Source organism: Oryctolagus cuniculus, chromosome 15 (genome assembly GCF_051225735.1).
Source record: "Oryctolagus cuniculus isolate XC-2025 breed Fujian yellow rabbit chromosome 15, ASM5122573v1, whole genome shotgun sequence".
Lineage (NCBI taxonomy): Eukaryota > Metazoa > Chordata > Mammalia > Lagomorpha > Leporidae > Oryctolagus > Oryctolagus cuniculus.
The window spans coordinates 81,741,740-81,766,442 of NC_142881.1; the positions used below are offsets into that span (position 1 = coordinate 81,741,740).

At 45.4% G+C, this 24,703-nt stretch overlaps 1 long non-coding RNA gene across 17 annotated transcripts in view; it reads right to left on the reverse strand.

Moving 5' to 3' along the window:
- Positions 1–24,703, reverse strand: part of LOC149122110 (uncharacterized) — a 125,343-nt gene that overhangs the window by 21,168 nt on the left and 79,472 nt on the right. For 6 of the 17 annotated variants that reach the window (XR_016221127.1, XR_016221121.1, XR_016221131.1 and 3 more), the window contains 2 exons: positions 10,388–10,505; positions 2,064–2,241 (listed from right to left, as the gene is read on the reverse strand). This is a non-coding gene — a long non-coding RNA (uncharacterized LOC149122110). Of the gene's footprint in view, positions 1–626; positions 885–2,063; positions 2,242–4,483; positions 4,735–5,065; positions 5,108–6,950; positions 7,252–10,387; positions 10,506–16,635; positions 16,816–24,703 lie in introns of those variants that run through there. The other 11 variants (XR_016221117.1, XR_016221118.1, XR_016221111.1 and 8 more) reach the window with 9 other exon arrangements.

Here is a 24,703-nt window from a genome sequence, read left to right on the forward strand (position 1 = left end):
AAACCAAACAGAATCTCAGTTAAAAAAGAAGAAAAAAATATAGGAAATCCCCTAGGAGACCAATGTCAATGGCTTATAAACAAAACACATCAAAGTTATCAGCAAATTAAGAAATACAATTTAGAAAAAATAGCAATATAAATAGTTAAATGTTGTTAAACATTGTACCTTTTGATCCAAAAAAAAGCAAAGCTAAAAATAACAATAATCAATGTCATCAATGTCATTCAGAATCCGTTACTCCTAGCCAGAGGCAAAGTTAGCATAACCTTTTTAGGAGTGATCTGATAATGAGTAGATTTTAAACAGAAAGTTCTAAGACTGCCTATCCTTTATTTTTATTATTTTTGTTTGTTTTGACAGGCAGTTAGAGAGAGAGACAGAGAGAAATGTCTTCCTTCCGTTGGTTCACCCCCCAAATGGCTGCTACGGCCGGCACACTGCACCAATCCAAAGCCAGAAGCCCATGTGGGTGCAGGGCGCAAGGACTTGGGCCATCCTCCACTGCACTCCCGGGGCCACAGCAGAGAGCTGGACTGGAAGAGGAGCAACCGAGACAGAATCCAGCGCCTCAACTGGGACTAGAACACGGGGTATCAGCACCACAGGCAGAGGATTAGCCTAGTGAGCTGCGGTACCGACCTATTTTTATTCTTTAAAGATTATTTTTTTTAAAAATTATTTGAAAGGCAGAGAGAGAGAGAGAGAGAGACATCTTGTATCCACTGGTTCACTCCTCAAATGGCCACAGAAGCGAAGTGTGTGCCAGGCTATATCAGGAGACAGGAACTCTATGCAGATCTCTCACATGGCTGGTGGGGGGCCCAAACACCCAGGCCATCTTCGCCTTCTTCTGATGCCTCCCTTGGCACATTAGCAGGAAGCTGGATGAGGCAGAGTAGCCAGGACTCAATCCAACATTCCAGTGTGTGATGCCAGTAGTGGCTTACCCCACTGCATCACAACACCAGCCCCTTGACTATCCTTTAACTCTGCAAGTTCATTTCTAAAATTTATACTGAAAGTATAATTGAAAAAATTTATGAAGATATATTTTCAAGACTCACTGTAAAATTTAGCAAATAACAAAATAATAGATCTAAACTAATTAATAAATACCTGACTACATCAAACACTATGATACCATGGAATGCTAGCTTGCATTAAAAATAATGATGCAGAGCTCATTTTGTAGAAAAATGCACTGGATTTTTTAAAAAATTGGGTGCTCTTTCAGTAAGCATGTATATATTAATTTTAGAATCATAATAGTGGAATTTAGCTATGTACTTTTTCCTAATTTTGGTAAAAACACATGAAAACAGAGTGTAACTTTCTGAAATCATTCTGAGGGCAAAATAGTGTATATTTATTAAAAGCCTTAAAGCTGCCCAAACTTAAAAGGGTAATTATACTTGTAAGAAATTATCTTAAAGGAACTCTGCTCCGCGTGAGAACAGGGCTGTTTCTGTAAAGCCCCCTCCTTTACAGGGGACAGCTTGTCCTTCATGTCACCACCAGCCTCTAAGGGACAGGGGCCTAGGGATCAAACGTGTTCTAGGCTGCCCTACATGGTATTGTTAATATAAAGGATGGGTCATTTGGAGGCTGAGCAGCTAGGGACACAAGAGTCCCTAATACAAGGATCCGTGGGTGCTCTGGGTCCCCTCATCTACTGCATGTCCTCTCCACAGAGAAATGCAAAGGGCATATGGCCCCTGGCTGACTTCACAGGGTTGTCTGGTGCTGGGGATACCCAAACACCTGGTTAACTCATGCTGTATTGTACCCAGCTTGGGGACAAGAGCAATCACCTCACAAGAATGAACATATATATACCTTTTATAAGTATATATACAGGCTTATACATATGTGTGTGTATGTATGTGTACATATCTTTTACTCAAATCAGAAATACTACGATCTAATTGCCAAGTGTTTGCAGCCTTCCTTTTCCGGTTCCACAGAGAGAGTTGGAGGGTCCTCTGTGGAAAGTGAAGCTGCTAATGAAGGCAGAAGACAGGGTGGGGAACAAGCATGGGATGCATGATTGGGACACTGACCTGTGTCATAACCAGTATTATTTCATCTTCACAAGAAACCTTCCATAGATAGTAGATGCTGTGTTTCCACTTGAGTCTTAAAGGTGTCAGGACCTCTGGCCAGTCACACACTCTGTAAGGAATCCTAGATCCAGTATTTCAAACTCAGGCTGTTCAAACTCTTCATCCATTCCCCACACTGAAAACACATAAAGGTCAAAAATGGATTACCTGTATTGCAATCCATGAAGAAAATTTTTTAAATTATTAAATCTCATTTAATAATTTTATTATTAAATTATTAAAATGTTAGTAGTTATTAGTTTAGTAATTATTAAAATATTAGTTTAGTAATTATTAAAAATAATAGATTAGAAGATAATTGTACAGGAAATGTCACAACTTATAAAGCAGAAATAAAAATGAGGTCCGTTCAGGGGAGGGCATTGTGGCACAGCAGGTTCAGCCACCACTTGAGAGATCAGCAACTGATTATTAGAGTGCTTATTAGAGTCCTGGCTACCCACTTCTGATCCATCCCCCTGCAAACACACCTTGGAAGCAGCAGATGATTGTTCAAATTCCTGCCGCTAATACGGGAGACCAGGATAGGTTACTGGTTTCTGGCTTCAGCCTGGCCCATGCCCAGAAGTTGCAAGCACTTAAGGAGTGAACCAGTGGATTTATTTCTCTCTCATTTTCTGCCTTTCAAATAAATAAATAGTTGTTCAAGATAGTTCTGGTACACATGCAATGGAAAAATACTGGAAATGTATTTTTTTTTTTTCCTTGGTTGGAACAATTTTATTTTATTTTATTTTTTTAACTTTTATTTAATGAATATACGTTTCCAAAGTACGAATAATGGATTACTATGGCTTCCCCCCCATACCGTATTATAAAAGCTAACAGTGGGCCGGCGCTGTGGCTCACTAGGCTAATCCTCCGCCTGTAGCACCAGTTCTCCATGTTCTTGTCCCTGTTGGGGTGCCGGATTCTGTCCCAGTTGTTCCTCTTCCAGTCCAGCTCTCTGCTATGGCCCGGGAGTGCAGTGGAGGATGGCCCAAGTGCTTGCGCCCTGCACCCGCATGGGAGACCAGGAGGAAGCACCTGGCTCCTGGCTTCGTATCAGCACAGCACGCCAGCTGTGGTGGCCATTTGGGAAGTGAACCAATGGAAGGCAGACTGTTCTCTGTCTCTCACTGTCTAACTCTGCCTGTCAAAAAAAAAAAAAAAAAAAAAAAGAAAGAAAAAAAGTTAACGGTGGTGGAATTATAAGTAAATTTTTTCTCTGTATTTTTATTTTTTAAAGGTAGATGGAGGCTAAGCCCTTATTTTTTTATATATTTCATTTTTATTTGAAAGGTAGAGAGACAGACGGAGAGAACTTTCATCACTGGTTCAGTCCTCATAAGCATGCAACAGCAGGGGCCGGGTCAAGCTAAAGCTAGGAGCCTAGAACTCAATTCAGGACTCCCACATGGGTAGCAGGGACCCAAGCACTTCAGCCATCACCAATTCCTCCCATTAATGCCTACTGTGCACTAGTGGGAAGACAGAATCAGAAGCGGAATGGGCACTCCACCCAGGCCTTCGTATAGGGGACGAGGGCTCTGGAACAGCGAGCGTCTCAAGTGCCACATCAAACGCCCATCCTCTTTGTGTTTTTAAATTTCCACAATACCTATTAATATTTGTGCAACTGGGAAACAATAATAAAAGAAGCTCCCACATGTGCTTCTGTGTGAGCTACCATAAAGACGTCAGCACAAGGCCAGGGAGGGAATTAGAACTCTTCCTTTGGGGTGCGTCTTTTAACGTGTTAGATCTGGAGATAACCGAGCTGCTAGAGGAACAGTGGAATTACTGGAAGTGACATCTGCAAGGGACCTCACCGATCACTGCACTCAGCCTTGGCATTTTGCAGATGGGGACAGGGAGAGCAGAGGAATCCGAGAAGACAGTGAGCATCCTTGACCCAGGCACTCATCGCCTTCTTAACAGGATGGAGCATGGACATTCATTCCTCCAAAAGTTTCCTGTCACTAGGCCCTGAATAAAAGTCAACGTCTTATAAACAGCAGCTCTTTAGCCTCTGCCCTGACCACAGAATTGAACAAGCTTAGAAAACAAGGCGGGTTTTGCAGCATTCACTTTTCCTTTGCAAACCACTGGGATGAAAAACCAAAGTCCCAGCCCTCATCCGCTCCATCGAGGCTGTCTTGTTCTTGCTTCCCTCAGCTGAGAAGGACAAGGCTTCTCAGAAGGCATTTTCTCTGTCATGTGTGTTCTGATTATGAAAACATGACATCATAAGTGTATGAAATGTGGAAAATAACATAGAAAATCCGAACCATGTGTTATGCTACTGCTCCATGACAAGGATGGCTAACACTTTACAGGCAGATCCAGACTTCTCCCTTTTATGCCAGACACACCCAGGTAAGATTCTGCAGGCACAGAATTTCGATTATTTTAAGATTTATTTATTTGAAAGGCAGAATTAGAGGTGGAGGGGGGGACAAAAAGAGATCTTCCATCTGTTGGTTCACTCCCCAAATGGCTGCAACAGCAGAGGCTGGGCCAGGCTGACACAGGAGCCTGGAACTCCATCTGGGTCTCCCATGTGGGTGGCAGGAGCCCCAGTGCTTTGGCCACTCAACACTGCTTTTCCAGGCACATTAGCAGGGAGCTAGATCAGAAGAACAGCCAAATTTGAACCAGTGCTCATATAGGATGCCACAGGTAGCAGTTGAACCCAATACAGCTCAGGCTTCTAATGTTATTCAAAACATCCATGGCCAACCTTCTTGGGAATGGGAATACCCAGTGCTCTGAAGGTGCTCAGCTCTTGGCCAATGAATTGTTAGCAGACGCCCTGCAAACAACAGCTTGAGATGTGCTGGCCTGGGTGGGGTCCCCCTCTCCCATGTGTGCTATTTCCCTAAGAAAACTTTCCCTCCAGTGGCTGCTCCCTGGGCCACAGTGGAATACACCTGAGGTGCCCCAGGTCACATACACACCTGAGGTAAGAGGCAGGTTCATTCACTCCAGCAGACTGGTATCTGGGAGAGAATAAATGGTGCTGCTCTAAGCCAATCTGGGTTGATAAACAGGACTCTCACCTGTGCACCCCCACCATGTCAAGAGGTTTTCCTCTCAGAATCCCCTTGACTTGCTTTGGGTGGTCGGTGCAAGGCTCAGCAGGTGTTGCTCTTCCTGCTACCAGGGAGGAACAGGGATAAAGATCTGCATCCAGTAGTCAGTCCCTCTGTGTTCCCCAGGGCCTGTGGCAGTCCAAGGAAAGTTGAATTCTTTCTGTCTGGCATTTTTTTTTTTTTTTGGACAGGCAGAGTGGACAGTGAGAGAGAGAGACAGAGAGAAAGTTCTTCCTTTTTACGTTGGTTCATCACCCAATGGTCGCTGCGGCTGGCGCACCGTGCTGATCCCAGAAAGCTGTACCTCCCAGCATGCCTGCCCTTCTGTGACCCTTTCCTCTGAAAACTAATGGGTTCATCTGACTCTCTCATAAGTGACAGAATGCTAGCTTAAAATCCAGGCCTTTTGAATGCTTGGGATATGCCCTCTTTTTTTTTTTTTTAAAGATTTATTTATTTGAAAGAGTTACCCAGAGAGAGAAGGAAAGGCAGAGAGAGAGAGAGGTCTTCCATCTGTTGGTTCACTCCCTAATTGGCCACAACCGCCAGAGCTGTGCCAATCCAAAGCCAGGAGCCAGAAGCCAGGAGCATCTTCCAGGTGTCTCACATGGGTGCAGGGGCCCAGGCACTTGGGCCATCTTCTACTACTTTCTCAGACCATAGCAGAGAGCTGGATTGGAAGTGGAGCAGCCGGGACTTGAACTGGCATCCATATGGGCCCAGGACACACCCTCTTAAAACAGAGCTTAGGGCCCAGGGTTGTGGCTCATGGGTTCAGCCTACAACACCAGAATCTCATGTCAAACTTCTGTTTTGAGTCCCAGTTGCTCCACTTCCAATCCAGTTCACTCCGTTGTACCTGGAAAAGCAGTGGTATATAGCTCAAGTGCTTAGGCCCATCCCACCCATATGGGAGACACAGATGGAGTTCTGGGCTCCTGGCTTTAGCATGGACTAGCCCCAGCCTGTTGTAGACATTTGGGGAATGAACCAGTGAATGAATGAATGATCTCTCTCTTTCTCTCTCTCTCTCTCTCTCTCTCTCTCTCTCTCTCTCTGTCACTCTGTCTATAAAATAAATAAATCTTAACCCAAAATAATCAGCTTCCATGATTACAGATGCCACCTGAAGGCACTCAGGTTAATAGCTTAACTGAGCTCCCAGAAAACCACCCACATCAACTCCCTGCCCTGTGAGAGCACAAGGCTGCACGTCCAACCCAGCTGAGTCTTCTTAGTCCATCAGTGGACTGCAACATGACGGACTCCAGGCACTGACCACTGAGTGAGCCCAGGCACCCCACATACTGTGAATGCTCATAATAAATGTGTGTTTTAAGCTGCTGCGTTTCAGAGCGGCTTGGTACATATCATTAGATAACTGGAGCAGGCCTTCCTGGAGGCTGTAACAAGTGGCCAACTTCAACATCCTAATTTTCTCCAAGACCCCTAATGCTACAGCTTGAAAGATAAGTGGTCTGAATATCAAAAACCAACAGGGGGCAATTGAGCAGTTAACGCACTGCAGCATAACCAGTAGTGTTAATCCTGCTGCTGGCAGTGGAGGCTTTCCTCTCATTACCCCTCTCCACACATAAGCTCAGTCAATGCCACATCAGTGTCCAGCACTGTCAACCTCTGCTCCCTGGAACCAGCTTCTGCATGTGGTTTCGTTCAGTTGGAAGGCAAAGAAACCTGTCTCACAAGGGTTGAAGTCATACAGAAAAATCCACTGATTCATGTAACTTACAAGAGCAGAATTAGGTATTTCTGGCTGCAGGAAGAACTTGATACTGGACATGCAAGACAGCACCTTTGGTTCCTCTCCATCTGTGCACACCTCAGTGCCACATGGTGGCCTCCCACTACCTTCAGACTTCCACTTAGGTCTTCAGCAGTTACAAGTTTCACAAAGCAGAACATGTGTCCCTTGTTTTAAATCCGAACCACAGCACTTCACCTCTGTGACCTTGGGCAAGTACTTAACTTCTCTGGTTCAAATTTTTTTCTTTAAAATGAGAACAGTAATGACCTCTACCCTACAGGGTTGTTTTCCTAAGTGAGGCAATATATATAAAGAACATGTGTACATATATATTTATTTATATATAGCATAATTCTACAAGAGTCACTGTTGTTTTTTGTAATCACAGTAATAGTAGTACCAGCAATGGATGCAATAGTGGATTTAACAATAGCAATGTTCTCTACTACTATTCAAGCACAGCAAAGAGAGTCCATGCCCCAGCTTTCTCTGGGATTCCTGAGCTCCCTACACAGTCCATGAACACAGAACAGGGACCTGAGGTAGGGAGTACTGATTGGCTCCAGGTGTTCGGAGCCCACAGCTGAAGCTGGTGTAGGGTGATTCCTGCAAGGCTGGGAAATGAGGGGCTCTCTCTCTCCGAAAGGGGATGGACTCCAGGAAGGCAACTGAGATTCCCTAAGAAGTGAAATTCTCAGTGCTCAGAAGTCCCCGGTGTCCTGCTGTGCTGAGCTGGGGACACCTCCCCAGCTGTCTCTGAACTCCACTCAGGTGAAAAAGCTACAAAGGTCTGACTAGGAAAAAGAGATTTTCTCATGATGAGTATGTGTGACAGCTGTCAAAGTTCCAGGTTGAGTCTGTCAGTCCTCTCAGAGTTGAGAGATCCTGGGAGGGAGTTTACCCCAACCTTGAAGCTAGCAGGATCCAATCCTTGAACTCCAGCTATATTTAAGTGGCTGAACCTAGCACAATCTAGCACATGGCATTTCAGAACCAATCAGTACTGGCTCAAGAATGTGGGTGGAAGAACTGAAAGGGAGAGGAAGAACCCCTATTAATTGTAAAATTTGATTTATTTATTTGAGAGAGAATCAGAGAGTGAGGGAGGGAGAGAAAGAAAGTTTCCATTGGCTAGTTCACTCCCCAAAGGCCCACAAAAGCCAGGGCTGAGCCAGACTGGAGCCAGAACTCAGAAGCCTGGGACTCAGCCCAGATCTCCCACAAAGGTGCAGGGAACCAACTAGTTGAGCCATCATCTGCTGTCTCTCCACCCACCTCAACCCACAAGGTCTGCAGTGAGCTGGAACTGCTTGTTAAGAGTCAGAAATCAAACCCAAGTACTTTGACATGGGATGCAGGCATCTTTACTGGTATCTTAACCAGAGTCTTAACTGCTAAAGCCAAATACCCACCTCTCCCCCTGCCCCCATTATTTTCGTGGCTATGAAGTTATTATACAAATCTACTGAGAGTCTTGTTACCATATAAGAGATCCTGTCTAAGAATGGAAAAGCAAACAAGAAAGAAAATGGAGTGAGAAAGTAGACATGGAGAGAAACTAAGCACTGAAGACCTCACTTAATCCTGTATATCTAGCTTTTTTTTTTTTTTTTGAGTATTCAGCTTTAGGTGTCAAAATTTGCTTTTGCTTAAGTTGTCTTGCATTCAGATTATATACTTTTTAAAGATTTATGTATTTGAAAAGTGGAGTGACAGAGAGGGAGAGACATACAGAGAAAGACATCATCCACCTGTTGGGTTCATTCCCCAAATGGTCCCAATAGCCAGGGCTGGGCCAGGCCAAAGTCACGAGCCAGGAACTCCCATGTGGGTGGCCTGGCCCCAAGTCCCAGAGCAGCTGGGACTCAAACTGGGGCTCCTACATGGGATGCTGGTGTTGCAGACAGTGGTTTAATCCATTGTGCCACAACATTGGCCCAGGATTATATTTTTCTTAGCAAAAAGAGTTCTAATTTATTGTGATTTGTCAACAATATTTTGAAAGATTTTCTTGAAGTTTTCAAGAATTAAGATTCCCAAATGTGTCAGTCATTTGCCTACTGTTTCTCAGCCCTGGAACCACTCCCCACCCACCTCCCTGTGCTGTGTGATTCTAGAACAGGTAGTTCAAAAACTACATTGCCCAGAATCCCTTGTCACTCCTTCCTGTTAGTTTTGGGCCAACACTGAGTCATGGGAAGGACACTAGAAATAGGTAAAGGAAAGAAAGGACTCTTCCTGCTTCCAGTTCTGGCACCTGGAGCAGAGCTGTGGCTGTTACTCCAGCATCTTTTAGCACTCTCAGCTCACCATCAGAGGCGCCATCAGCAGCGGCAGGTTCCCCCTTAGTGGCCGAAGCACTGACATGGGGATGCCCCGGCAGCAGGCAACCCCCTGCACAGCTCAAGTGGTGATGCTGCGGGTAACAGCAAAGTCCTCGTGACTTCTCCTTCAGATCTCTGTGCCTAGACTCATGAGATAAATCAATGCTTTTTCATTAAACCACTGGGGGGAGGACAGGCATGTTCTACAGCACTATTGTGGTAGTAATTCCTTGTTAACAACCTACTACACCAAAACCATTCCTGTCCACAGGGTCCCAGTGGGAACTGGACAGCTTAATGATCTCCAATGAGGTCATGAATGCTGACACATACATGGTTCACCTGAAACCAACCAGGCAGTTATGCCTGGGTGACCAGTCCCCAACCTGCAAATTCTCTGAGGTACTTCCCCAAGGAGACACATGGTTGTCTTCAAACAAAGATACACTTATCTTGATATCACTATTACTCCATCCCCACCCCAGCTAACTAGAAATACTTTGGCTTGACCTATTTTGCCATATGTAGAACAAGAATAGTACCATATGTAGCTATTGTTACTATGTTAATTCCAGTCTTACCTACTGTTCTACTTATTTACTGCTACACAACAACCCCCTCAAAGTTCAGTGGCACAGAACATCATTTTATTATTCTCTCAGATTCAGTGGGTCAGAAATCTGGGTTGGGCAGATCAAGGATGGTTCATACCCACTCCACAAGGTTTAGGTGCCCAGCCAGTAAGACTTGAATGCATGGACTTGTTACAAATGGCTTGGCTAGATTTATCTCAAAGGTGTAGAAGGTGGGCTCAGGGTACCTAAATGTGACCTCTCCATTACAACACCGTAAGGTAGTCAGACTTAGCACACAGAGGCTCAGGGTTCCAGGGGTGAGAATTCCAGAAAACCAGGCAGAAGCTGCTTGGCTCCCTTGATCTAGCCTCAGAAGTCACACAGCATCCCTTGTGCCCTGCTCTCTTGGTGAAGTAGTCACAAACCCATCCACATTCAACAGGATGGGACATAGTGTTGGAAAACTGTCAAAGAATATGCAGCCCTATTGTGAAACCCAACATCCACAACATCCAGTACTCACTCGGAAAACGGTGTACAACTGAAGTTCTTCCTCCTTTCTTAAAAGGCATGTGTCTCCTGTATCATCAATACCGCAAAACTCCTGCACTAGCTGTGGCCCCAGGAGTCATGAGCATAACCTACGGAAGACAAAGAACTCTTTGATTCCCCCATTCGTGGGTAGTTTATCACCCTCTGAAAATGCAGTCGTAGGCAATGTAACTGTCAAGCCTGTATGTGAACTCACAAATGTTTAAGATAGCTAAGATGATTCTCCACATGGTATGTATCATCTTTTAAAATCTGTTTTGGGCTTAGTTCCTTACATGCCCCACATGAAACCCATCTCACAGTATGGAGCAAGGTCATCCAGATGAGATGGATGGAATGAGGCCTCTGAAAATAATCAACCATTAACACTAATTGAGAGACACTGGTCCTCAGGGTGTGTGTGTGTGTGTGTGTGTGTGAGTGTGTAGCTATTATGACCAACAATGAGGCCTTCGGGCCTTTTGTCACCTACAGAAATCACCCATCAGTTTTAGAAAAAGGTCCACAGATGAACCTCTGAAGCAGCTGGGTATTCCTGCTAAAGAGACTGCTTGGGTCCAGACAGATATGTCTTTCATCATGTCCACAGTCACACTGGAGAATGAAATGAACATCAAACTCCCCTAAACTCACACACTGAATGTGCAAATAAGAAGAATCCCAGCACCAGCTATCTAGCTCTGCTTCCATCACAAATGGAAGCCATAAATGGGTTCTGCAATAAGAGAGGCTGTGGGTTGTCACCAAGTGGCCCCATCCACAGATAAAGGAATGTGGGCTAGTGAAGGCTGTCCCCAGGCACAAAGGGCTTGCACATAAAGGCTGAGGCATGCTGGAATACCTGCTGACTATAGCCCTGTTCCTATTAACCTGAGCTCATAATACTATTGACCATCTCAATTCTCACAGGCTTCAAGCCCTCTGACATGGTCATTGTAAAATCTGCAGTATCTTTTGATACTGACTTTTCCTCTAAAATTCAGTTACTTTCACACCACATGACCATTGCTGTGGATGCCCTTCCAGAACACTGTGCTCTGCAGCTTCCCATGACAGCCACCTTGGTCCAAACTCCTTGCTTCCTACCCTTCCTTAGCATCCATTGTCAACCATGATCTTCTGCATGTCCCTCTGCCCAGGACAGCTGAGCTCCAGGGGTCCAGTCCCCAGATATGGCAACATTACTACTCCCCACCCTAAACAGGTACAACCACCTGTTTCTGGATTAACCCCGCACGGACCCTGAATATACACTCACTCCACTGCCCGCAAATAGAGGACAAGTTACAGCCCAAGCTGGGTCATCTTCCTTCCTCACCTCTCTGCAGGTACTGTCACTCCTGCCCTTGTCTAGACTAATCCTGCACATCCTGCCTCAAAGACAAGTCCCTTATGTTTACAGTCTGTCGAGGACCTGCCAATACAGTGAAGAGGTGTCAGAGTTCACCTACAATGAGAATCAATCTCTCAAAGAGAAGCAAAGCAGAGGGAGCATCAAAGGGTGAGGCTCAGTTCGAAAGCTCTTCAGAGCTAAAGGAAGATCAAACGATGGAGTTGACGCTGCTGGCAGAGGTGGCATGGGATGACTGGTGCAAAGAGATTTTGCCACAAAAACTGAATGCCAGCCTCCTTCTTTACTGTGAAATCCTCAATACAACAAAATGAGCTTCTTTTGGGGCCAAAAACAGTGGATCTCAAACCTTAAAGTGCCTCAGAATTTCACTGGGATCCACTCCCAGGGTTTCTGATTCAACAGGTCTGGGGTACAGACTGAGATCTCCATCTCTTGCAAGTTCCCATGTGACGCTGATGTTGTTGGTCCTGGGAACACGTTTTGAGAATATTGTATAGAGGCTTGACCTCTGAAGAAAGGGGACTTGGTCTCTAGAGAAAGGGGAGACTGTGGGTTAAGAGGAGGAAACTGCATAGAATTCTCCTGAGAAGAGGTCACGGTGCCCTGAAACACTGTTGGATGCAAAAGAGAAACCCATCTTCCATGGCACCTGCTTGTGGGAAAAGGACTGGAGGTGGGGTAATTTCCCCTCAAGCCATCTAGCCAAGGGAGACACCTGAAGACCCTGAGAACTCAGATACTGGTGCAAAGTGCTTGGCCATCTTCAGCTTCCAAAGCAGGAATAGTGGCTCAGCAGCTTTGCTCAGAAGGCATAGGACAAAGGGCTTTGCATTTTTCCCAGGCCCAGTGAAACGGCATTGAGTTCACATTAGTACCATTTGCCCTGGAGTCAAGGTCAGATGCTGCATTCTGTGTGGCTCCCCTGTGTATTTTCACAGCAATACGAAGCACTTCTTTAAGGCTGGTATTCCAGCAGGCTGCTCCTTTTCTTCCTCTAAGATAAGGGAGGGATGCCTTGTGGATGATCGTGGATACTAAAGCACACAGCTAGTTACTTCCCAACAGTGACTCTTTAGTGTAACAAAATGAGCTTTCCTACAACCAGCCACAGCCTTGCCCCCAGCCTCCTGTGCCTTAATGGACACAAAGCCCAGCGGGAGAGGCGCAGTTACAAAGACAATGGAAGTTGATGCTCAGAGAAATATTAGTTACAGTGAAAACAAGCCTGGCAATTTTCCCTGAAAGCAAGCAAGCCTGGCCATCTGAAGTATATGTGTAAGGGGCTGGTGGTTGGAATTATATAAAGTATACAGTGCAGGATGATATTGGGAGGTTCAATGAAGAAAAAGTTCCTTGATAAAAATGGAGGCACCAACCTCTCTTTCCTAGTGTCTTAGAATCTCAGATTGCTTTCTGTGCTTGATTATTTAAAAGATAACAGTTGGGGCCGGCACTGTGGTATACCTGGTAAAGCCGCTGCCTGCGGTGTTGGCATCCCATATGGATGCAAGTTCGAGTCCCAGCTGCTCCATTTCCAATCCAGCTCTCTGCTACGGCCTGAGAAAACAGTAGAAGATGGCCCAATTCCTTGGGCCCCTGTACCTGCCTGGGAAACTGGAAAGAAGCACCTGGCTCCTGGCTTCAAATCAGTGCAGCTCTGGCTGCTGTGGCCAACTGGGGAGAAAATCAGCAGAGAGAAGACCTCTATCTCTGCCTCTCCTTCTCTAACTCTGACTTTCAAATAAATAAATAAATAAATAAACAAATAAAAGATAACTGCTGAATAGCCCATTTCAGGCAATTAGCTTTTAAAAAGGTTTACATATTTGAAAGGCAGAGTGACAGCATGAGAAAGAGTTAACAGCGTCAGCAAGAGTGAGAGCAAGATCTTCCATCTGCTGTCTCACTCCTCAAATGGCCAGGCTGAAGCTGGGAGCATGGAACTCCATCCAAGTCTCCAACATGGATGGCGGAGGACTCGAGTACTTGAGTCATCATTCTCTGACTTCCCAGGCGTGAAAGCAGGGAGCTGAATTGGAAGCAGAGTAGCTGGAATGCAAATGAATATTCCAATATGAGATGTCCACATTACAATCATTAAACCACTGGCCACAATGCTGGCCCAGTTCTATTTTTACCACACATCTTCAAAGTTCTGTAACGGATGCTCCTAATACAGAAATGAAAGCAAGTGGTTCCTGCCCTCGAGTGTCACTTGTCCATCACTCAGATATGGACTGTCCTGCAGTCCAGCTTTCATGGTTGAGAGGACAGTGTTACATCCAAGAGCACAGGCTGAGATGTCACAAACACCAGGTGTAAACCCATAACTCTGCAGATCCCTTGGCTATGAACGATGTGATTGGTGTCACCAGATCACATTTACCCCTCCTTTGAAATAGGAGTAATAATTCCTCCCTACAGGCTGTTAAAGAATCGATGACAAAACGCTTGCGCAGCACTGAACTCCAGGAAGAAAACAAAGGGCCTTTTCTTTCTTGGCTCCTGTCCCTCAGGTGCCTGCCTGAGATGACAACTGAAACAGGGAGACAAGCAGCTGCAGGCCCTAGCTCCCACCTAGCTGCTTCCAAACAACCAACCTGAGTGCAATATTAAAGGGCTTAAGGGTTTCACTGACAAGGAAGCATGGATGCTGCACCAGTCTGAATTCTGAGTCTAGATCTGCTTTGAGAGCAGCAACCTGAGTGCAATATTAAAGGGCTTAAGGGTTTCACTGACAAGGAAGCATGGATGCTGCACCAGTCTGAATTCTGAGTCTAGATTGCTTTGAGAATTGTGTCCCCATTTCTCCCTTCTGGCCAGGACTCTGTTTTATCCCTCTCCCCTATGTCCACGATCCCCCATCCATTTTCCACTTGGTCACATGTGCTCTATGGACCTACTGGCCTACTCTTTCTCTTTTCCTTTCTTTTCAGATGAACCCTGCTCCTGTGGCCCCAGTAATGACTTGTGATTCACTCATTCACCTGTGACTTCTTGTTTGCCTCTTAATCTAATTAAACATATCCCAAGACACTTGAACAACTTGTTTGATCTCAGCCACAGAATAAAACAAGACCGGAGAGTGCTCTTGACTCTGATCAAATGAAACAGGGACATTCAGGTGATGGGGTGCACGGGTGAGCTCAAGGTAACACAGACCTCTGTGACTCCTTTCGTGACTTGGTCCCAATCCCCATTCTAGAAAACAATGCCATCAATATAAACCTAGCTTACAAGGCATGGCTGCTCTATCTTTCCAAGGACACCTTCAAGTTTAAAATAGGCATTAGGGTGCACTTGCCAAGAAAAGCCCCAGGACTATGGCAGCCCGTGCAGACTGAGAGGCCATGCACCAGGTATGGGGCCTAGGAGGGATGTAGGAGCTTGAGTTGGGGCTAAAGCCGGGGGTGTGGGCTGGAACCACTAGGGTGAGTGTGCTGTGTGGCAAGGAAGGGGAAGGTGGGATCCACGTGGCTGGCCAAGGGAGGAAGCAGAGGTGCAGGGCTCCTTCGGTAAGTAAAGGGAGTAGAAGTGGACCCTCAGGTGATGTGGCAGGATTGGGGAGCAGAGATGCCTGGATGTGGATGGGGCTTACAGAAGGGAGGGGACCAGAGAAGCCATTTGGGAAGCAGACCCAAAAATAGGTACAAGGGCCTACTGCGAATGGGGGCAGGGAAGGGGGCTGAGGAGGTAGAAAAGAAGGGAAACAGAGATGCCAGTCATATATTGAAAGGGGGATGCCGAGGTACAATTTGGCAAAGGTAGCCCAGGTGTCCTGGTATGTGTAACGTGGACTAGGAGAGGACAGAGAGAAGTAAAGATCAGTGCCTCATAACAGAGCAGGCAGCAGGACACAGGGGCCCTGGTGTGCTGAGAGGGAAGGTGTCTGAGGCATCCCAAAGATCTGCAAGAGGGGTTCCATAGTGTAGGAGGATGGAGAGGCCTACAGGTGTGGAGGGAATTGGGTTAGTGGGGTTCTGGGGAAATCCCAGGGGTGAAGTTGACAGGCAGAGATGTCTGCAGAAAAGGGATGCTTTCCAGGTGGTGTCTGGAGAATCCCCCAGGCTCAGGCATGGCCCAAGGGGAGGAGCCAGGCAGTCCCCAGTGTGGGACAGGGAGGCTGAGAAGATAAAAGAAGGAAACTGACTTGGAAACTGATTGCTGTTGGTGCACAGAGGATAGGGAAGTGAAGAGGGAGGACATCACTCAGGCTCTGAGCAGGCCAGGTGGAGGACTCAGGGGCAAGGGCAGGTTGCCCCCAGTCTTGCTGAGTTCTGTGGGAGGTGGCCCAGGAGCATCTTTACGGAATCTGCAGACCTGGTCTGGAGTCAGTTTTCATTTTGGAGGTAAGATCAGTCGAAGGCCTAGAAAGGGGGCCGGCACTGTGGTGCAGTAGATTAATACCCTGGCCTGGGGTGCCAGCATCCCATATGGGCACCAGTTCTAGTCTTGGCTGCTCCTCTTCTGATCCGGCTCTCTGCTGTGGCCTGGGAAAGCAGTGGAGGATGGCCCAAGTCCTTGAGCCCCTGCACCTGCCTGGGAGACCTGGAGGAGCTTCCTGGCTTTGGATCAGCACAGCTCCAGCCATTGCAGCCAATTGGGGAGTGGACCGTCAGATGGAGGACCTCTCTCTCTCTCTCTGCCTCTCCTCTCTCTGTGTAACTCTTTCAAATAAATAAATAAATAAATCTTAAAAAAATAAAGCCTAGAAAGGGGTAACAAGCAGTGAGAAAAAGGGAAGGAAGTGGTGATTTTAACTTCTTTCCCTCCACAGTTGTCACTTAAGATGCCACCATGGTCCCCCTACCTTGGCCCTCCTCTCCAAAGGTCATGCCTACTGCCCCCCCAAGGCCTCTACTTACACTCCTCCCTCCACCACAAGCTTCGTCAGTGCCAGCCGAGTCCTCTACATGTGCACTGTGCAGCTGAGGGATTCCCAGCCTCACTAGAGCTACAGCTACCTGAGTGCACCAGTGTCTTTGCCAGTCCTCTGCAGCTGCAGAGCCGCCATGCATTACACTAAGCCCTTCATATGCAGCACCTGCAACAAGGCCTTGCGGTGCTCTAGCCACCTGTAGCAGCACCAGGCTACACCTGTGCCCAGTTGCTGCTCACCTGCCAGCTCCACCTGCCCTGCCTGCACAGCTTCTGGGTCATCAGGGGAACTGCCACAGCTTGCACCACCTCCACTGAGACAGGGCTATGCTGCCCTGCCCCTCTCTGGGCCACCTCTACATACACTCCCTGGCTCCCCGGAGGGCTCAGTTTCCCTGTCTATTCCAAAGGAAAAGCATCATCCTCATCCCTACCTCACCCCTTTCCAGCTATTGACATAGACTGGAGGCACTGCCCCTCTCTGGCCCTGGGGGCCAGACCAGTCCAGCTGTGCTCTGTGAGCCTCTGCATCTGATGGGACCTCTTGAGTCTAATTTTTCTCCTCTGAGGTGAATTGTGGCTGTCCATGTGGAAGAGATGACAGGGCAGGGGTACTGTCCAATTCATTTCTGTATGTCTCTGTTCTGCTCACGACCACCTATTCTTTGTCCAATAAACCTTCTGTACTCTGAGCACTAGTTTGTATAGTGTGAATTTTACATTCTGATACAACAGGTATCTGGACAGCTCCAAGATGTGCACCACTCCTAAAATACGCCTTGAATTAGAAAGACTTGATCCGGTTGACACCAGCTTCCAAGCTACTCAGACCAAGGGCTGAGTGAAAATCTCTTCCACACAGAGCCTGCAGGTCTGGGTACCTCAAAAGAGAGTGGAAGTGGTCCTGGAAAAGTTCTGGGGACCATGGACCTCTGAAAATGGGATTTCTTTTTTCAGAAGATTCTACTGAGAGATGTCAGTATCATAGAAATTTGAATGTCTGGAAACAAGAGCCAAGGAACAAAGCTGGGAAATCTACCAGTAGGACGTTGCAAAACTCCAGGCAAAAGATGATGGTGGTTAAGTCAAAGGTGGCATTAGCGAAGAGAAGGAAAATCTATGGAAAATGCTGCTGTTTTGATGACAGAACCAAAGGAACTTGTTGATGAGCTAGAAATGTTAGCAAAGAGCTAAATAAATGAAGAAGCCATGTCCTGAGTATCTGGCATAATGCAATTGTTTTTCATTGAGATTAGGAAGTTTGGAGAGACAGGGAAGAATTTAGGAGTTCCATTTTAGAAGTATTACTTTTGAATGACACATTAAGTACCCAAACAGAGAGTTGCAGTGGACAGCTGGATAACAACATTCAAGTGTGGAGTTCAGAAGGGGGTCTGAATTGGAGATAAAAATGCCTGGGGTACCCGAGTATAGATAGTATTTTAAGCCATGGCTTTAGGTGTGCTGATGAAGGCCCGAGTTCTGCCAGAAGAGTGAACACAGCCTGTTATGTCATTTCATCTGCCTGGAATTCTCAACACTGAGACCCAGCTCATGCACAGGAGCCAGCTCTTCCAGGTGTGGCAGGACATCCAAACCTTTCTCTTCCTGGCACACAGGCAAATATCTACTTATCCTTTTGTATCCAGGAGGGGTTTATGATCAGCTCTGGCCATTGGAATTAGGTAGAAAATGATGTGTGCCCCTTCTAGGCCCAGCCTCCAGAATACTGTGTTTTACCTTTAAAAACTGTGTTTCTTTATCTGGTCTCCATCAGATGTCAGAACTAGCAAAATGAATGCAACATCAATCCGCAAATAAAGTTCACTGTCAAAACATCCAGATTGGTGATGTGTATTTTAGTTACCTAAACACAATAGGTTTCAGCCCTTGCCATTGACCAAATTCTCTCATTGTTTTCTAGGAGTGAGATTGTGAGATAGGAAACCCTCTTAGTCCTCAGCTGTTATTACAGTCTCCACTGTCTCCAGCCTCCTTGGAGCTGTTCAGAGTCAATTATGGGCCCAGGGAAGCGACAGAAGGCTCTGTTCCTCCAGGTTTAGGATGATAATTGGGGTGAAAGGCCTTAGCCCACACTGTACAGAACACTCATCCTAGTTCACAGAGCCACAGGAGACAAACACAGCTCACATCAGACCTTGAAGGCTATGCTAAGAACTTGAAGTTTGACTGTAAGCAATATGGGAAGTCATTCATGACTTTCAGCACTAAAATTGCACCGTACAACTTTTGACTTCTAAAAACACACCCTAGAGGCTGTGTTGAGAACAGACCAGTTGTGATGGAGGATTAGATATTAATGGTGATTTGGTCCAGAGAGTTGGCAGTGAAGACTGGGAGAAGTGTCTGGATTCTAGGTATATTTATGTAAGGCAAAAAAAATTTCCTGTTATGTTTCATGTAGATCTCAGATCTCACTTTCTCCTTGCAGTTAGCCCATTGACCAAATGTAACTTCCTTGAAGTGTTCCCCACTCTATCTGAAGTGGCCCTCTTACACTTGTCACTCTCCATCCTCTCCTGCTTTATTTTTCTTTTTAGTCTCAGGCACATGAAATGATATGTGTCCTTGCTAATCTATTCATTGCCATCTGTACAGAGTGAACAGTCTTCCTGAGGCATGGATTAGTCGTTGCCCTCGGCATATCCCCAGAGCCTAGAATAGTGCCTGACCCACAGTTGACCTCAAATATTACTTAACAAAATGAATGAGCCAATACAATCAGTCTTGTGGGGCCCATGAGTCTTGTTCTTAACACATCAAGCAGTAAACACAAGGCCCACCACTGCAGTGTATTTGCTATGATGCACAGACATCACCTTAGTGGCAAAGCAAAGAAGTGATCTGGCCTCAAGTCACACCTTACTGCCTAGAGTCCGAGTATCTCTGGAAGGCCAGAATCTAAATATCATAGCAGTACAGGACCATTACCATCCAAGGCACCAGCATTTGGACAAGGATCCCAGATTATCTTCCCCTTTAATACTCTTATAAACTAGTCCTCCTTTTCTAGTCTCATTCTGGTACAGGCTCATCCCTGCAAGGGCAAGAGCTGGCCAAATTCCCAGCAACTCAATCATCTCACTGCTCAATTCTTCCTCAGGAAGTGCTGTTCAAATGTTTGCCCTGGACCATCTAACAGCAGCATATGCTGAGGCCCTTAGCATCTTCTCAGATAAAACCAAGTCCCCCTCAAGTAGCTACATGTGCGTTAACTCCAGGCACTATGACATACAGCAGCTCTCTAGGACTTATTCCTCTTGCAAAATTGAAACCATTATGCCTGTTAAACAACAATGCCCCATTTCTGTCTCTTGTCCTTACCACAATAAAACAAATAAAAGGGGGCAGTGGTGCAGGAGGAAACTTTCAGAAGTGATGGACAAGGTTATCACCTTGATGAAGTAGTAGTAGCAGTCATGGGCGTCTTTCTAAACTCAGCAGCTTGTGCACATTCAGTATGGGCAGATTTTTGTGGGCTAATTACACCTAATAGTGTATATTATGTATAATGTAAATCAATGTATTTTTTCAAAAAAGTAATCATAATCTTTAATAAAAAAAGAAAACAACAGAAAAAATGGACCAAAGAATCTCACTTACAGAGATGATCTGACTGGACAGGATCACCTGCCTCCACAGCAGGGCCAGAGCCATGCAGAGTGGGCTGGAGCCACTTACTGAATGGACTGGGGCTTGGAGGCCATGCCAATGTGCACTCCCTGCTACTGCTGCCGAGTCTGGCATCTGCACCCCTGAGGTTCCACAAATGACCTTATCCCAAGTCCTCAAGTTAGCACACCCAAGCAGCCCAAACCAAAGGCAGTGTTTAGAAGGAATTGGTAGCCGGCACCATGGCTCACTTGGCTTATCCTCCACCTGTGGCACAGACACCCAGGGTTCTAGTCCCGGTTGGGGCACCAGATTCTGTCCCGGTTGCTCCTCTTCAGTCCAGCTCTCTGCTGTGGCCCGGGAAGGCAGTGGAGGATGGCCCAAGTGCTTGGGCCCTGCACCCACATGGGAGACCAGGAAGAAGCAAGTGGCTTCGGGCTTCAGATTGGGGCAGTGCGCCTGCTGAAGTGGCCATTTAGGGGGTGACCCAACAGAAGGAATATCTTTCTGACTCTCTCTCTCTCACTAACTCTTCCTGTCAAAAAAAAAAAAAAAAAAAAAAAAAAAGAAGAAGGAATTGGTTTCATTATGGTATAGCTTACTTTTTTAAAATTGAAAAAGGTGACACAAGGATAAAGGAACTGCTCTGCAAACTACCCAGATCCAACTACCCTACACTAACAGATGCTTTTCCTCTTCCCACCTTCATACATATTGTCCATGGTTGTAACCTTAGGAACCTCTGAAATTTTTGCCTTCCATTATGCTCAATATTCTACCATAACCTTGTTTTTCTGTCTTAAAGTCATTAAAATACCATATTAATGGTTTTATGAAGTGGCATCATGTCAGAGTAATATAATGTTTAAACAATTCTCCTACTGTTGAGTAGTTAAGTTGATCTCTTAAAAACATTCTTGTTGTAATCATTGTTATAGAGAGTGCTTACAATGTTCCACACATTTTTAAGTTACTCTCTATTTGTTAACTCATTTGATCCTCACCACAATTCTCAATTTAGGCCCCATCATGATTATCCACATGAAGAAACTGGGACACAGTTTAGTCACATCATTTGCCCAAGGTCACCAGGTAGTTGAGAGACTTGTCAATGAGCAAGTCCAAGAGCAGACCTGTCAGTGCACACACTAACTAACCACACCCTTCTTTTGCTGCAACAAAATTATCTGTGCAAATGTGGAGTTTTTATCCTGGAAAACACTGCCATAAATTCATAAAGTTTGAAACTGTTGGGTCAAGAAAAATGTGAAGACCTTTATGTCTCTCACTAAATATTTCCACAACGTTGTTGAAAGGAGTTCTTCCCATTTCAAGTCTTACCAGTCATGAATAATCATGTCAATAGGACCATATACCAGCCAACTTCAAGTTCCATTATCATAATATTTCACTTTGCTTAGCATCTACAAAATGACTTCTACAGGTAGTGCACATTAGCGATTCTTTGAATACTAAAAATGATGGACACCTTCCAATCAATCCTTGGCTAATTGTAGATGCTCTTTTTTGTTCACATCCCTTACACAGTAAAACACTGCATTCTTGAGAGTGCATGTGCATTTGAATAAGCTCTTCATCTTTTCTCCTTGTTAGACTTGACACAAACAAGTCATTTTCCTCTTGATTTTGTTATGTTCTACTATACAGAAGTTTGCTCTTTGTTTGCTTTTAAAGTCTAGATATCTATTAGATTCTGCTGTGTTCACTGCATGATGGTGGTTGCATGGAAATTTAGTCAAGATTCTTTTAGGTCTTTGATAGTCAAGATTTTTTTTAGGAAAATAAGGATGACAATATTATGTATGCCATATGATAGATGACAGGAAAAATGAGGGCCCAAAACCCTCAGTTAGAGACAGTAGATCATCATGTTATCTGTTACCATGGACAGATTTTTTTTTTTTTTTTGTATTTTACATCTTATCGATCATGGTTGGAGTGAAAAAAAAAAAAACATTGATTTTAAGAATTCTATTGAAAAAAACCTATCAACTATGAAGATAGTATTTAGAACACCCTACAACAGAGAAACAAGTTTATGACAGGATATTCTGTAAAATGGAAGACTAAAAATTTTGAGGTCACTACAATCACAACCATGCATACTGATTTTTAAATACACAGATATATTATTTTTATCATGCAACTGTTCTACATTTTGAACTACAATAATAGTGCTTGAATTGATTGCTTTAGATTTTCTAAGTACCCATGTAACCAGAAAATCATCAATTGTTTTATTTTACTATTTACATCTCATTTCTTTTTTCATGTCTTATTACAAGAAATTTAAAAACACTGTTAGCAGCTTGGGGGAATCCAAGCAGATAGAAGCTTAATTTCTGTCCAATAAGTGCCATGGATGGTATTTGGAGAAATTTTCTCCCCAGGCATTTGCACTCCTTACACTTTCCATGGCCTTCAATCAGCAGCATCATTGCTTCATTGAGAAAAATGGTACCAAATTAAAGCCTCTAAACAGAGGCTTATGGATTTCAAAAGCCCAAGTTTTGAAGATCCCAGACTCTAATATTTGTGCTATAAACAAAAGATTTGTGCTATTCATGAAAAAACCCTCACCCCAGACTATATTAAGATTCTCCAGTCGTAGTGATGGACAGGTAGCCTGGTGGTTGAGGCATCAGTCAAGATGCCCACATCCCACCCTGCAGTACCAGGGTTTGAGTCTGAGCTCTGCTCCTGATTTCAGCTTCCTGCTAATGAGCATCCTAGAAAGCCTCAAGGTGGCACAAGTAGTTGGGTCCCTGTTACTCAGGTGAGAGACCCAGATGGAGTTCCAGCTCCCAGCTTCCACCCAGTAATGCGTGTTTTAGGCATTTGGGGAGTGAATCAGCAGACAGGACTGATGTATTTCTCCATCTCTCCTTGCCTCTCAAAAAAAAAAAAAAAAAAAAAAAAAAAAAAAAAAAAACTAAACTTCATTTTAGAGGAATGGCTCTCCAGACAGGACAAAGCAAAGAATCAATTAAGTCACTTTATGGGGCTGACCCTTGGAGAGGGAAATGACAACAACTCAAGATTGGGTAGTGAGATCTAAGAGCACATTACCAAGCAGAGATGAGGGACTCACCAAAGCCTTCAATTTCTCTGACTTGGCCCTACCATTCCTTCTCCCAGATGCTGCAGGGGCAGGCTCCTGTTCAGTGATGCTCTGTGTGCTCCCAGGTACCCATCTGCAGCCTCAGGCGCTGTGCAGGGAAACCTCTCCTCAGTATTGCCTTAGCCTGGGTCAACTTCCCAGGGGCGAAGTGTTAAGCCCTCCAGTGCTGGAGTCCTGGTGACTGAGGGCTAGTGGAAGCTGCTGGTCACCTCTAGCTCTGCGCTCCTTCTCCCAGGTCCTCAATCTACCACCAGCATCTGGGGGCGGGGGACACTATTTCCCCAAAGACATTGCCAAAAGAGGATTTGTCTAGTATTTTTAGATCCTATGCATTTGCAAGCTCTCCTCCAGCAATTCTGTAAAAACAATACTCACTAGAATCAAAGTCTTTGGTGTTTCTTTACAAAAACTTCCAATCCCACGTTTGAGGAGGGTTGGGTTCCAGGAGAGGGTGAAGAGGAAGAGGCTCTCTAGTGGCCATCATAGTCAGATGGTGTCTGGCTGGGCCCCTCTGTCAGCTGGTAGATCATTAGATCCACATACTCTGTGCTCTGGGTGCACAGAGACAGTGACAGCAATGGGGACAGATCTGGGCACAGGGCTTCATTGGAATTCCTCCCACGCCAGCCCCAAACAAGCTGCCCTTTACTGCCTGAGGTTTTCAGACGATGCAGGTGGTGAAGGATTAAACAGTGAATAACTATTTATTATTCCAAACTATTTATTATTCCATAACTATTATTCCAGGGACCTCTGAGGGCTGGAATGGCTCCCTGGCTCCCCAGGCCTCAGCGATGCCTGTGGGTCCAGGCAGTGGGTATGCCTGTGGTTTGGGGTTTGTTCTGCCTTCATTGTGAACTGAACCTCCAACAATCACTGTGCCCCGGGTGGTTGCTATTGATTTATGCTGGCTGTGAAACAACTGACTGAGGCAGCAGAGTGAATGTAAACTCAGTGGCATGTATTTCTGCCATGAGGAACAGAACTCCACGTGTGGACTTGGCAGGCACCCAATTAAGTACTTGATGACGATGAGCTGATTCGCTTTTCAGATTTTTGAGGCTTATGGGCTCTCTGAACCCCTGGATTTGCCTTTGTTCCTGCCCAGTGCTAATTACAGAGCTCTGTTAAGAGGCCTCAAAGGGCAGTCCCTCCCTCAGCCCACCTTCTCTTCTGATCTCCAGGGCTTTCTTACATTTTGCCTCTGCCAGAATTATGTGTTTTCTTCACTAATTTCCCCACCCTACCCAAAAATGCACCAAAGAAGAGAAGGAAAATCT